Raw genomic sequence first — 13,724 nt, forward strand, 5'->3', positions numbered from 1 at the left:
TATCTCTTGTCTGTGTACATGGTAGTTGAGAGCCCATCTGTGGTTCAGACTTAATTTGATAGAACTTATTATGCATTTGAGATTGCCATAAAAGTATCCACTGTTCCTTACAAATTCTTTGTATAATGGGTCAGCCTTGTCACATTATTGGGCATTAATGCCCAATAATGTGACAAGGCTGAGCTAGATAGATGTTTGGCAGCCTGATCCACACATTCATTCCCTGTTATGGCCAGTGGGATCCAGTAAAAAGATGACTGCTGGTATTCCTTGATATGAATCAGCTCAGCTCAGCTCTCATATGGTTTATACAAGAATGGCTAGGTAAGGAGCTATTTTGTAAGGCTGACAATGCTCTTTGGGTGTCTGTAGATATTATATACCCTTGGATAGATGTAGATATGATGGGGATATTTTCTAGGGCATGTGTGATGGCATATAATTCAGCAGTATAACTACTACATTCAGTGGAAAAGGTTACAGTTGTATAAGAGAAGACAGCTGTTGCTACTTCTCCATTATCAGACTTTGACCCATCTGTATAAATTTTTGCAAAATGCAGATAGTTTTGTGCTTGAGCTATATGGAGTTGATATTTTCAACTCCATATAGTTGAAAATATCAAGTTGCGATGCCTTGGATTTTTTTCTATAGTATATTGTAAACTGTGGACCATTAACCATTGGCCAAATGTGGTGGTTAGGAAACTTCTTTGAATTTTAGCTGCACAGTTCAGTAGTAAATTTTTTTCTGCTGATACTGAGTAGGGGCTCATGGACCTCAATATAGACTTTATACTGGAGATGTTCTGTAAGCACCTATAGCAATCCTGAGGGCAGAATTCAGGACAGGGGGCATGATGTGCTAGCATGCTCTCCCTAACAAACTCTAAGGAACACCATAGTTCAGGAAGGATCTGATTTGAGTTCAAGACAGGTGAAATAAGATATAACAATCTGTACTACATACTGTTGTAATGAAAATGACTTGGAGGATATTTATCATGTTCCAAGAAATTTAACTTACAGTTAAAAATTAGACCAAGGAGATAGATTCTATTCACAATTAAGACAGGATAGTTTCCTGAATGTAGCTCTGGATCAGGATACATCTCTTGCTTGTTACAGAAGTGTGTGGCACTAGATTTCTGGTAAGATAGCTTTATCCATTCTGTGTCATATATAGCTAAATTTTATTAATTTAGATATGGAGTTGCCCTTAATGATGCTCATATTCTGTGAATGAAAAGAGATGGTCAGATTACTGGCACAGAGGGATGAATATACAGTGCTCGGAATATTTTTGGTCATATGATTTATTCTTACTGCAAATTTATTTATTTATTTCAGTTAAAAAAAAAAAAAAAAAAAAATATATATATATATATATATATATATATATATACTCCAGGATAGCAACATCCCAGAAGGGCAAATCAATTGCAACCATTTAATTTTAACAAAAGTTTTACTTTAAAGTAATGCAAAATCAAATCTAAAGCTATTAAAGGAGCTTGAAACACAGATAATTTCAAAGTCACAAATTGATATAAGCAAATACATCTTCAGGCATCTATATCCTGTATTTCTTTTGAGATTGAAGGAGCATCAAATCTATATGAAAGAATTTTGATATTTCTTATAGAATGAAGAGTTCCAAAGTTTTACTTGTAAAGTAGTATAGAGAACAGATATGGATAGTGTAAAGGGTTATTAGCTTTCTGGTTAATCCATCTTATAAGCCAGTATTCACACCAGAAGATAAATTGTTGGTATGAAGGAAGACCAAATGACTGATGCATAAAAACAGCTATATTAATGAATCTAGCAGTATAATTCACATTCCATATTAAAGAGAAATATTTAGCCCTCAAAATGATTGACTGGATGCACAAAGATTAGTTTTGTATTTCAAATGAGACCAAGCTCTTTATGTTTTTCAACTCTGATAACTGAAATGCTTAATTTAAAACATATATATATATATATATCTTTAACATAAATTACTTTGTGACAACCTATACAGAATATAGTATTCATTTTTATTTAAGTTAATACATGAATTTCAAATGACCAGTACATATAAAAGTTAAGGAAAGCAATACAAAAATGGCAATTGTGGTTCTCCCAAGAAAATCAGACAAGTTCCCTATGGAAGTGGTATGATGTCCTCAGGGAACATAATGCCTGAGGGCATCAGAGTGCTCTGAGGCCAGTACTAGTTCTGAAATCACAGGAATGAATGAATGAATGAATGAATGATTCCGATTTTTTATGGCACAAAAACGACAAGGTTATAGTGCCATAAAAGAGTTTTAAAAAAATGAGTAGTTTGGTAACCTTTAAAAATGTTGACTCGTCAAAAGTTCATATATATATATATATATCAATAAATATATCAATAAATTAAATATACATATCAATAAATTAAAATCACTATAAGAGTAAAAATAAATTGGATATTTCATATGAGTGTATATATATTAATCGCTTTCAAAAATTCAAGAACCTCTGACATGTTGTCATCGTTGGCAAAAATCTGACTGAGTGTATAGGGCTCAGACAGATGGTTAAAACTGGAAAAACAAGTATTTCTAAAACTGGTACAGTGGGATAAGATATGTTTAACAGTTAAAACAGTGTCACAATTCTTGCACATAGGAGGGTCATCAGCCGTCAGCAGAAAGGAGTGTGTCAGATGACTGTATCCTATGTGGAACCAAGCAAGAACTTCATCTTTATGATCCCTGCATAGACTAGACTGCCAAAGATGGATCACAGGCTTAATACAAAATAGTTTGTTTGTAACCTACTGATGCCACGAACCTTGTCACTGAGAATGTAACTTACCACGGATAACTTGCCTGTAGTCTGTATAGGAGATTAACAGGTCAAGATTATTCCTCAGGGCTGCTGATTTGGCTGCAGCGTCAGCCAAATTGTTTCCTCTAATCCCGATGCCGCTGGGGATCTAGCAGAAGTGGATATCGAATCTATCTTCAGAGAGAGAGTATATTATCTGCTGAATCCAGGACAGGGTTGGATAATTAGTGTGACATCACTGATAAAGCCTGTAGTGCACTCAATGAATCTGTATACATAATAAACCATCGGTATCGGTGATTTCTTCTGCGATCTAGAACTAACTCTATAGCATGCAGCTCTGCAGTGTATATGCTTCGTTCAAGAGGCATCTGCTCAGATATAGTATTATCTGGAAAACCAGCAGCAGATTCCAAAACACACACAATTCGAACTTTGATCTGTCTGTGTAAAATGGCAAGAAGTCAATGTTCTGCAAGGTGTTGCAAAGAGAGCTGAAGTTAGGCAGAAGACAGGATGTTAGACTTCATTGCATTCTTGAGTGAAAAGTCACATGCTGGTATTTGAGCATGCCAGGATGGAAGGGGCTGTTCTGCTGATTGAGCAACCATGTCTACTGACTGTGATATTAAGCTCAATGAGTAGCTCTTGAACATGAATGCCAAATGAGCGATTGGCAGTTGGACATGTGTTATAAAGATTTTCCCATCATGGCTGAAAAATGGATGTCTACACGAGGTGATCTGGAAGGCTGTTTGTTGTTTTGTTTTTTGGGGCATTAACAACTAAGGCCATATTGCTCCGGGAATATGCGGTGGTCATTCCCTGACCTTTCCGCATCCTCCGTATTTGGTGGTGACGGGCTCGAACCCCGGTCTATGCACTGCTGCTCCTTCCCACCTGGCTACAGAGGCGCCTCCGATCTGGAAGGAAGTTCAGCTTAAAAGCATACTGTAGAGACAACTGTTTTCATCAAAGCAACGAGGATGATTCATTTGCTTCGACATATAGACTTTGGACATGTGATGTTCTGAATGCATCAGTAGCAATACAAATGGTCTGATGGTGAATGGGGTCAAGCCAATGAAGTGCACTATTTCTGACAGATGCATATACCTGAGACCCATAATCTAATTTAGACTGTACAAGTGCACAATACAGATGGAGTAAGGTGCACCAGTCTGCACCCCAAGAAGTAGAAGAAAGAGCACGGAGAATGTTCAGCCCTCTCGTGAACTTTGTGCGTAGCTGAGGAATATGTTGGAAGAGTGTCAGCTTTTTGTCAAATATGAGTCCCAAGAAATTAGTCTCTGCTACTACTGGAATGGTGCTTTGTCCACACTATAATTCAGATTCGGGGTGGAGGTTACACTTGTGACAAAAATGGGCACAAACAGTCTTCTCCAGTGAGAACTTGAAACCATTGGCCATGGCCCAGGAGTTAAGATGGTCTATGGCTTGTTGCAGTTGTCTCTCAATAACCCTCATGTTGTATGACTGAGAAAACATGCTGAAGTCATCGACACAGAGTGCATTTTTTATGGTTGGAGGAAGTTGTTTGGTAATGGAGTTTACTTTAATGGCAAAAAGTGTAACACTTAAGACAGATCCTTGCAGTACTCCATCCTCTTGGTAAAAGAGCTGAGAAAGGGTAGATCCTAAATGAAATTGGAAAGAACGAAGGATAAAAAAAAAAGCTTTTTATAAAAATAGCAACATGACCTCTTAGACCAAGGTTATAAAGGTCTTTTAAAATCCTAAATCCTGAAGTTGTGTCATATGCTTTTCCATATTTTAGGAAAGCATCTTGAATAGATGTTTCCAGTTGACGTAAGAGTTCCAAAGTGGTCCTGTTTCTTCAAAAACCACATTGAAAGTGGGAGAGAAGGTCATTCGATTCTAAGTAAGAATAAAAGAGGAGCGTTCAACATTCCCTCCAATAATTTGCACAAACAGCTAGTCAGAGCAATAGGATAATATTTTGGAAATTTAGGATCCTTTCCTGGCTTAGCAAAGGCAAGAATAGTTACCTTATGCTAGGTGTCCGGAAACTGCTCTTCAAGGAAGATTCTGTAGTATAGGAAGAGCAGTTGGTCCATGGATTTTAGTGAAAGGTGTTTAATCATTTCATACTTGATGTCATGTGGTCCAATGGCCCTGGCTTTCATAAGCGTGAGAGCTGTTTTCAACTCATGGATGGTAAATGGCCTATTATATGGGTAAATACCATTGGACTTAAAATTCAAGGACTCTTTTTTAGTTTTGTTTTTAATGACCAGAAACTCTGGGGAATAAGATGATCCTGCTGAGATGTTACAAAATGTCTCCCCAAGAGAATTGGCTATTGCAGTTGAATCTGGAATATAATTGATGTAATAGTACATCCATTATATTCCAGAACCAATGATGAGTGTGCTCTATATTTTTCCTTCTTACAGAGTTTTTCCCGACCACCTTAGCACTGGTCTTCTGGGTAATAGATGATGTGAAACCGATCCATGATTCTTTTGGCAGATGTTTTGGCTCATGCTTTGGCTCATGCATGTTTAAAGGATATAAGAATGGCCGTGGTAGGATATTATTGGAATATGACCGGAGTTTTGTTTTTTGTGGCTGTGCATTCTGCAAAAGGTGGAAACTGGGAATATTCCAAAAGGTGGAAATATGGATAATTTTGTGATGTACATAACTGCATCGCTGATAGGCTCCTGACTGACTGTGGTGATATCAGAATTTGCCACATTTTGAAAGGCATTCTAGTCAGCCTGATCAATCATCCACCATGCCTAACAGGAAGACACAGTCTCCCATTAATTAGAGTGCTTATCATGGGGAAGTGATCACCTCCATACAGGGTCTCTTCCACCTCCCAAGCTTTTTTTTTTTTTTTTTTGTTAGTTGTTGGCACATCGGCTTCTGTGGCCATAATGCACCTCCCAAAGTTTTTGCATTTTACTCTGATCCAAGCCCGAGGCAGGGTTCGAACCCGCGACCTTTGGGTTGCCAGGCAGGCAGGCAACCTCCCAAGTAAGTGAAATAGTAGTAGTAGTAGTAGTAGTAGTGGCATATGATGCAAGAAAGCATGTGTATGAGCTTATGCAGCATCAGCCAAAAAAAAAAAAAAAAAAAAAAAAATCACACCATTCCCTCCAAATGCCTGTCCAGTTCCTCCTTAAATTTATTCAACCCATCAACTTCCACAACGACAGATGGAAGTTTGTTCCAGCAATTAACCACCCGCTGGCTAAAGGCAAATTTCCGCACATCTGTCTTTTCTTAATTTGAAATTATGCCCCCTTAGGTTCGTAATCTGAACAAGTGGAAGGATCCCATCAGAATTCAGCGTGCTCAACCCATTCAAGGCCTTATACACCTCTCCTTATTTCTCAAAATAAGGAGAGAAGGGGAGAAGATAGAAATATCAATGGCAGAAAATAGGTAGGCAGGTGGAAGGTCTTAGTTCCCGTGTTCAGAAAGGAGAGGTTATTTTCAGTGAGCATATGCTCTATGACACATCCCCTTCCATTAATGTCAGCACTACCCCACAGGGTGTTATGTCCATTGAATCCCCGAGAATTAGGACAGGGGAAGGCAGATGCACAATGAGATCATCAAGGTCTCTCAAATAAATCAAACAGACAGTTAATAAAAACACAACCATAAGGTGAACTGCTACAGCTTCTAAGTTAGTGGAAAACTGTACAGATTGGAAAGTGGTCTGGTTGCCCAGAAGGACAGCAACTCATCCACAGGCTGGTCCATTCCCAGTTCTATCATTACGTATGATAGTCTTATGAAATGAAGGGTTTTCATTTGGCTTGAAATATGTTTCCTGCAAGCAAAAAAAGCACACTGGCTCATGCTTGTGGAGGAGGGCCTTGATGTCATCAATATTTTTCTGGAATCCACGGCAATTCCACTGAAGGAATTTAGCCATTATTTTGGTTTGATGGGTCCATCAGGCAGCTTCCACAGTGCTGGGTGCTTACTTTTGTCAGCCTTGGATTTTTCATTTTTGGGAAAGTATGGATGCTGTCCTGTTCATTTATTCCTCCACAGAGTTCCAAGACTGCTTTGTCTAGTGCCTCCTTCCTCACAACATCCATTTTTTCTTGAGTACTAGGTGGTGCTTCAGGTTTCTTATTCTTTTCTCTACCAATTTCTTTTGTTACTGGTGGAGCATCAGGAGGTACAGATACAGGAATGGCAACTGAATGATCCTTCTGTGTGGGTTTTCTTGAACTTAACAAGTATCACATGATGAATAACTCTGTTGATGGGATGGTCATTTTGGTGGAGTACTGCTCTGAAGCTGGGTCCCTCAACCACCAGGATTCCCCTTTCCAAGTTTCCACAGATCGCAGCATACAGCAAACATGTCTGATTCCATAGGAATCAGACATGTTTGCTGTACCTGTGGTACATGTTTTCTGTACCACAGCCTGGAACCCAGGCTGTGGGCATTGGATCCCAGTGATGTTAATCTGGAGGAGCAGTAGTGTCACTGGGAGGTCCCCTCACCACATACAGGTGCCCACATCAAGAGATCAAAAACTACAGGATGAGGGTTTTTCAATCCAATTACAAAATATCAATATAAGGTTGCACATGTTATAATTGCACTGTACAATCTGATATATGCACTGAAGGACATTTTAACATGCAGGTATAGGTTATTTGAAAAATGACACTTTACCCCTCTCCAGGATACAAAATTTAAAAAAATATATAAAAACATAATTATAAATAAAATATAATATAAAAAATATAATATAACAATTAAGTTACAATTTGCTCTACTAAACATTTTAATCACAGGAATTTGGTTTGCTTCTTTTGATGGCTACAGCTCGAGCTATCAAGAAGAGTACACTGATGAGGTGCACTAACAAAAGATGAAGCAAGAAATGTAATTAGAATAAACTTTTCTTTATTAAAGTCACACGAATACAGTAACACACGACCTTTCCTTTTTCAAAATTTCATTTATATAGCATACATGCATTGTTGTTGTTATTAAGTTTAATGACACAAGGCCAAATTGTGTCAGTTCATAGTTTATTTCTTATATCCATCTACCTTTTAGCAATTTAATTATATACTTGCGCATAGGCCCGTACGATTTAAGTATATTAACAGTTCTTCTATATTTGCATGATTACCAAGAAAATAGGATAAAATCTGGGATTAGTTTAATTTGCTGAATGACTGAAAGGTGCTAGAACAGACTGATAAGTAAAGAGGACAGTCTACAAAAATGTGACGAACTGTAAGTTGGGTCTGACAGCATGTGCATGGGGTGGATCTTCTCCCAATAATAAAAACAGGTGTGTAATATGAGTATGCCCAATTCTCAGTCTTGCCAATATCACTTCTCGTCTGTTTCATCTGAATCCACACAGCCACAACTGTTTCTTGTTTGATCTGGTAAAGTTTGTTGTTCGTTATTACTTCACCAGATTTGCGACCAGTTTTCATAACATGTCTTGCTAATTACAGGCTTGTAATCAATACATGGAACCTAAAGGTACTGTGAGAATGTGGTAAGAGGTTGTTTAGTGGTAAGATCAGTAGACTCGTTTTCCAGAATGTCCAGGTACCCAACAAGATGTTACTGATTGAACTGGACTCTTTGCAAGAGAGTAAATGATAGTGAATAGTTTTCAATGTAGGAAGATAGGCAGAGAAATTCTCCCTTATGGAAAAGACTGCACTGATAGAGTCAGTATAGATTAGGGCTAGTGAAATTGAGCATTCAACAATCTGTTCAAGTGCAAGCTTTATGGCATTCAGCTCAGCAGTGAAGATAATGCATGTGGCTGGTAATGAGGTTGTAATGGTAAATGATGGGAAAACTGCTGCAGCACCAACAGCATTGTCAGTTTTCGATCCGTCAGTGTATAATGCACAGGAATTGCAGTTAGGATTGGCATGGATTGCATGCAACTGTCTAATATTGGCAGAAGCTAAAACATCCTTCCCCCATCGGAGAAAGTAGTCATCATGAAGTTATTTGTTATTTAGTTTTTAGGAGCATTAGCAACTAAGGCCATATTGCTCCGGGATATGCGGTGGTCATTCCCTGACCTTTCCGCATTCTCCGTATTTGGTGGTGACGGGCTTGAACCCCGGTCTAATCAAGAAGCGTGTGCTACGCACTGCTGCTCCTTCCTACCTGGCTACGGAGGCGCCCGAGTCATCATGAAAAGCCCAAAAACGTAGCCAAGATGTTACAGGAGGAGTGGTGTCCTCAGAAATGTCACTTAGATCAACATTCCAAGTATGAAGAAGTTCTTTAAGTCTAAGCGATGCAGGTCAGTTTTCATGTGGCTTACTCTCATAAAAGGAATTCCACTGGGTGTTATATATGTACTCCCAACTAGGATGGGATAGGAGACTTCAGATCTTAGCAGCATATTGAGACAGCAATATTTTTCTGCAAGATGTTATGGAGGATCATGTTCTTCAATGTAAAGGCTTTGGACCGGAGAAGTCCTCAAAGCTCCTAGAGCTGTCCTCACAGCACCGTGCTGTATGACATTCAGCCATCCTAATGTGCTTACCCTAGCAGTATCATATACTGGAGAACCATAATCCAGGCTTGAATGGATTAGGGACTTGTACAGATGTAGTAAGGTATACAGATCAGCTCCCCTTGACATGGATGAGACTGATTGAAGTATATTCAAATGGTTTAGACAAGTAGTTCTTAAACGAGATAAGTGAGCGTGGAAGTTTAGTTTCCTGTCCAATATCAGTTAAGAAATCTAATGGTATTAACCCATGGGATTGAAGTTTTATTTATTTGTAGTTCAGGATCAGGATGGAGATCCCATAGCTTGCAGAAGTGAGTGGCACTGCATTTCTTTTCTGATAGTCAATAACCGTTCCATGAAGTCCAGGATTCTATTTTGGCCATGGCTACTTGGAGATGTTCATACTTTTAGACTGTAAGAAAATGGTAAGGTCATCTGCATACATGTTTCAACGGTTTTTGGAATATCCCGTGTCATACTGCTAACTCGAATTGCGAATAGTGTTGGATTAAGTATCGAACCCTGTGGTACACCAATGAGATGAAGAGAGAATGTTTTATATCGGACATGAAAATACTGAGGCACAATAAATTTGGAATTATTTCAGGCAACTGTCCCCTTAGACCTAGATGGTAAAGATCCATTATATTGCAATGTCGCCAAGTAGTGTCAAAAGCCTTTTCAAAATCTAAGTTAACCATGACTACATATTTTTGTCGATTCATATGATGAAGGCATTTCGAATATGACATTCAGCTTTGATAAGCACATCTAGCATTGATCTGTTCTTCTGAAAGATATACTGATGATTTGGAAGGAGATTCTGTGACGAGGATGTAAGTGAGCCTTGTATGAACCATCCTTTCGAAAATTTTTCCTAAGCAACTCATGAGAGATAATGGCTTATAATTTTGAACCAAGGAAGGATCTTTGCCTGGTTTTCGTATGGCAATAACGAACGATTGGTGCCAAGAAGAAGGATAGGTATTTTCAGAGAAGATCCGATTGTAGAAAATCAACAGAGTACACAAGTCCTGAGAGTACTATATATAACTAAAAGCTCAGTAAAACCATCAACTGAGCTGTTAATAAATTTTACAATATTCCAAAAGATTTGGAATATTCAGTCATAGTTAACTTTATACAGTGAAAAAGTGATGCAAAAGTTTAACTAACTGATTGCACTAAAAGAAATTATTGGGAAAAAATAATTAGCATTAGTAGAGGCATATGATGCAAGAAAGCAAGCTTATGCAGCATCAGCCAGAAAAAAAAAAAAAAAAAAAAACTTCCACTTCACCCCTCCGTTCGTTCGAAATACCTGTCCAGCTGAGCCTTAGCCTTAAATTTATTTAGGCTATCAACTTCCACAACAAGGGATGGAAGTCTGTTCCACCAACCAACTACCTGCTGCCTAAAGGCAAATTGCCGCACATCTATACTACATCTGTCTTTCCTCAATCTGAATTTATGCCCTCGCAGGTGATTATTCTGAGCAAGAGGTAGAATCCCATCGGCATTGAGCATGCTCAAACCATTCAAGGCTTTATACACCTCTATCAGATCACCTCACCGGTGTCTAGTCTCCAGACACTATAATTTGCAAAACTTAAGCCTTTCTTTGCAAGAGCAACCCTTTGTTCCATTCACTAATCTTGTTGCCCTTCTCTGTACTCGTTACAGCAGCTCTACATCCTTCTTGAAATGAGGCCTCCAGACCTGTATACAGTACTCAAGGTGTGGCCTGACCATTGCCTTATACAGAGGGATAATCACCTCCTTATCCCTGCTAGAAAAATTCCTGTATATCATTGACAAGACACCACGAGCTACTCTTGCAGCCCATCTGCACTGCTTATTGAACTTCATATCTGCCTGCACAATTATCCCCAGGTCCTTTTCTTTCTCTACAACTGTCAGTAAAGTACCACAGAGTTGATACATTGCTCTGCGGTTGCTGTTTCCCATATGTAGTACTTTACATTTGTCAATGTTAAACTTCATTTGCCACCTCTCAGCCCATCTGCTCAAACTTTCCAGATCCTGTTGCAGCAGCATAGTGTCAGTAGTGTCCTTAACAACACTGCCAACTTTTGTATCGTCTGCAAACTTGGACATTAAGCTTGATATACCATCATCAATATAATTTATAAATACAGAAAACAATAATGGACCCAACACTGAACCCTGAGGGACTGCACTAATAACATTAGTCCACGATGAGCAGTGTCCATTGATTCCCACTCTCTGTCTTTCCCCCTAAACCATCCCTTTATCCATAGTAGCAATTTGCCTCCAATGCCACACTGCTCCAATTTGTGCAGCAGTCTTCCATGTGCAACAGAATCAAAAGCCTTTCTACAATCCAATATATAACTTTGATATATAATATCAAAGTTATTCCCTGCATCCAGTTCTTTTGTGACTGCATCATAGTATCCGATCAAATTGGTCAGGCAAGGCTTTCCCTTAACAAAACCATGCTGTGTCCGAGCTATATAACTGAAGTCTTGTCTAGATGATCCTGCAGTGCTTCTTTAACCAGTGCCTCCATTAATTTTCCTGGAACAGAAGTTAAACTCACAGGTCTATATTTACTTGTGTCAGCCTTTGATCCTCCTTTGTGAATTGGGGTCACATTTGCACATCTCCAGTCTACGGGTACCTCCCCTGAGTCCAAAGAAGCTCTCATAATTAAGGCTAAGGGTTTGCTTACTTCCTTTGCTGACTCCTTTAATATAACTGGATAGATCCCATCCACCCCAGGTGCCTTTTTTATGTTTATCCTCAACAATTTCTCCTCCACTTTCCTCTCAGTTATTACAAAATCATCTAGCTCACTGCCAGAGTTTACTTCACCTCTGGCATTCCCCTTCCTGAATAACTCCTCATGTGTGAATGTTGATGCAAAATACTAATTTAGTTTGTTAGCCACCAGAGCACGATTCTCAACTGTTGAACCATCAATATCTAGTGGATCAATCTGATTCATCTCTTTCCTTCTAGATTTTACATAGGTAAAGAACTCTTTTCTGTTTGGCTTTGCATCCTTTGCCAAGGATTTCTCATAATCTGCCTTTGCATGCCTAATCTGCTTTGTGACTTGGTTACAGACCAGCTTATATCTATCATAGGCTTCCATGTCACCCATTAATTTATATGTATCCCATGCATTTTTCTTCTCTGCCATATGTCTCATTAGTTCATCTGACATCCATTTAGGCCTAAACCTTGAACAATATTTCTTACTTGGTATGTAAAGCCTAGTAGCTTCCAAGATAAGTTCTTTGAATGCTTCCCATTTTGAATTTGCTGTTGGTAACATCATCAGTTGGTCCCACTGTACAGAATTTAAATACTGTCTCAGACCATCATAGTCACCTATAAGAAAGCAAAAGCCCTTCCCCTTACCCCTGATGGTAGTTACCTCATTGAGTAAATCCCACTTCAACACACTGTGATCACTGCCACCTAGTGGTTCCTTTATCTGCAGATTATTAATGCATGAAGAATCACTACTGATAATCAGATCAAGAGTATTACTCCCTCTAGTTGCTTCCCGAACATGCTGATGTAGAAAACAATCATCCAATAAATCCACAAAAGCCTTGCTAGTGTGTGAGTGACCAATCCACAAATTCCAGTCAATATCTGGGAAATTAAAATCCCCCATTATAAGACTCTCTGATTTACTGGTCCCCTCTATTTCCCTGTACAGTTTCTTATTATACTCATCAGAGTCATTAGCCCTAAGCACACTGCTACTCTCAATTTTGATCTCCCAATGCTTAGGTCACACCAAACTGACTCGACACTGCACTGTCCAGCAATGTCGACTGGCTTCACTTCCTTGGATTTTATGTGTTTCTTAACTAATAGTATAACTCTTCCTATCCTGTCTATCCTTTCTGTATACATTGTACTCCCCAAATTCCAGTTTTGCATTTCTTATATCTCTGTGACACCACGTCTGTGATATCCCAACAATATCTGCCTTTGATGTTTTGAGCAATACCTCAAATTCATCAAATTTATTTACCAAACTCCTAGCAGTGGTGTACACGCAAGTATACATTCACCTGTTCCTATTCTTAGCTACCCTAACACAACCCATGTGTTTACTTGTACCGCATGACTCCCAGCAGTCTCTGAAATCTCCTGCATCTTTTTTTCCAGGCTGCTGCTCATTCCAATAGAAGCAGTTTAAGAATCACTTTCACATCTGCCAGTGGCTACTGTTAATCTATTAGTCCTTGTATCGCCCCAAGCTAGCAGTTTTCCGACCCAACTAACACTGCCTCGATAGCATCAGCAAATATTCTTGCACCCTTTCTATTTAAGTGTATCCTATCCCCCGTAGAAGCAG

General features: G+C 38.9%; 1 protein-coding gene across 1 annotated transcript in view; it reads right to left on the reverse strand.

The window, feature by feature from the left end:
- The window catches only part of Megf8 (multiple EGF like domains 8), a 619,502-nt gene that overhangs the window by 323,530 nt on the left and 282,248 nt on the right, over positions 1–13,724 (reverse strand). The window lies entirely within an intron of this gene.

This window comes from Mastigoproctus giganteus, chromosome 2 (genome assembly GCF_048544385.1).
Source record: "Mastigoproctus giganteus isolate SK-2022 chromosome 2, ASM4854438v1, whole genome shotgun sequence".
Classification (NCBI taxonomy): Eukaryota; Metazoa; Arthropoda; class Arachnida; order Uropygi; family Thelyphonidae; genus Mastigoproctus; species Mastigoproctus giganteus.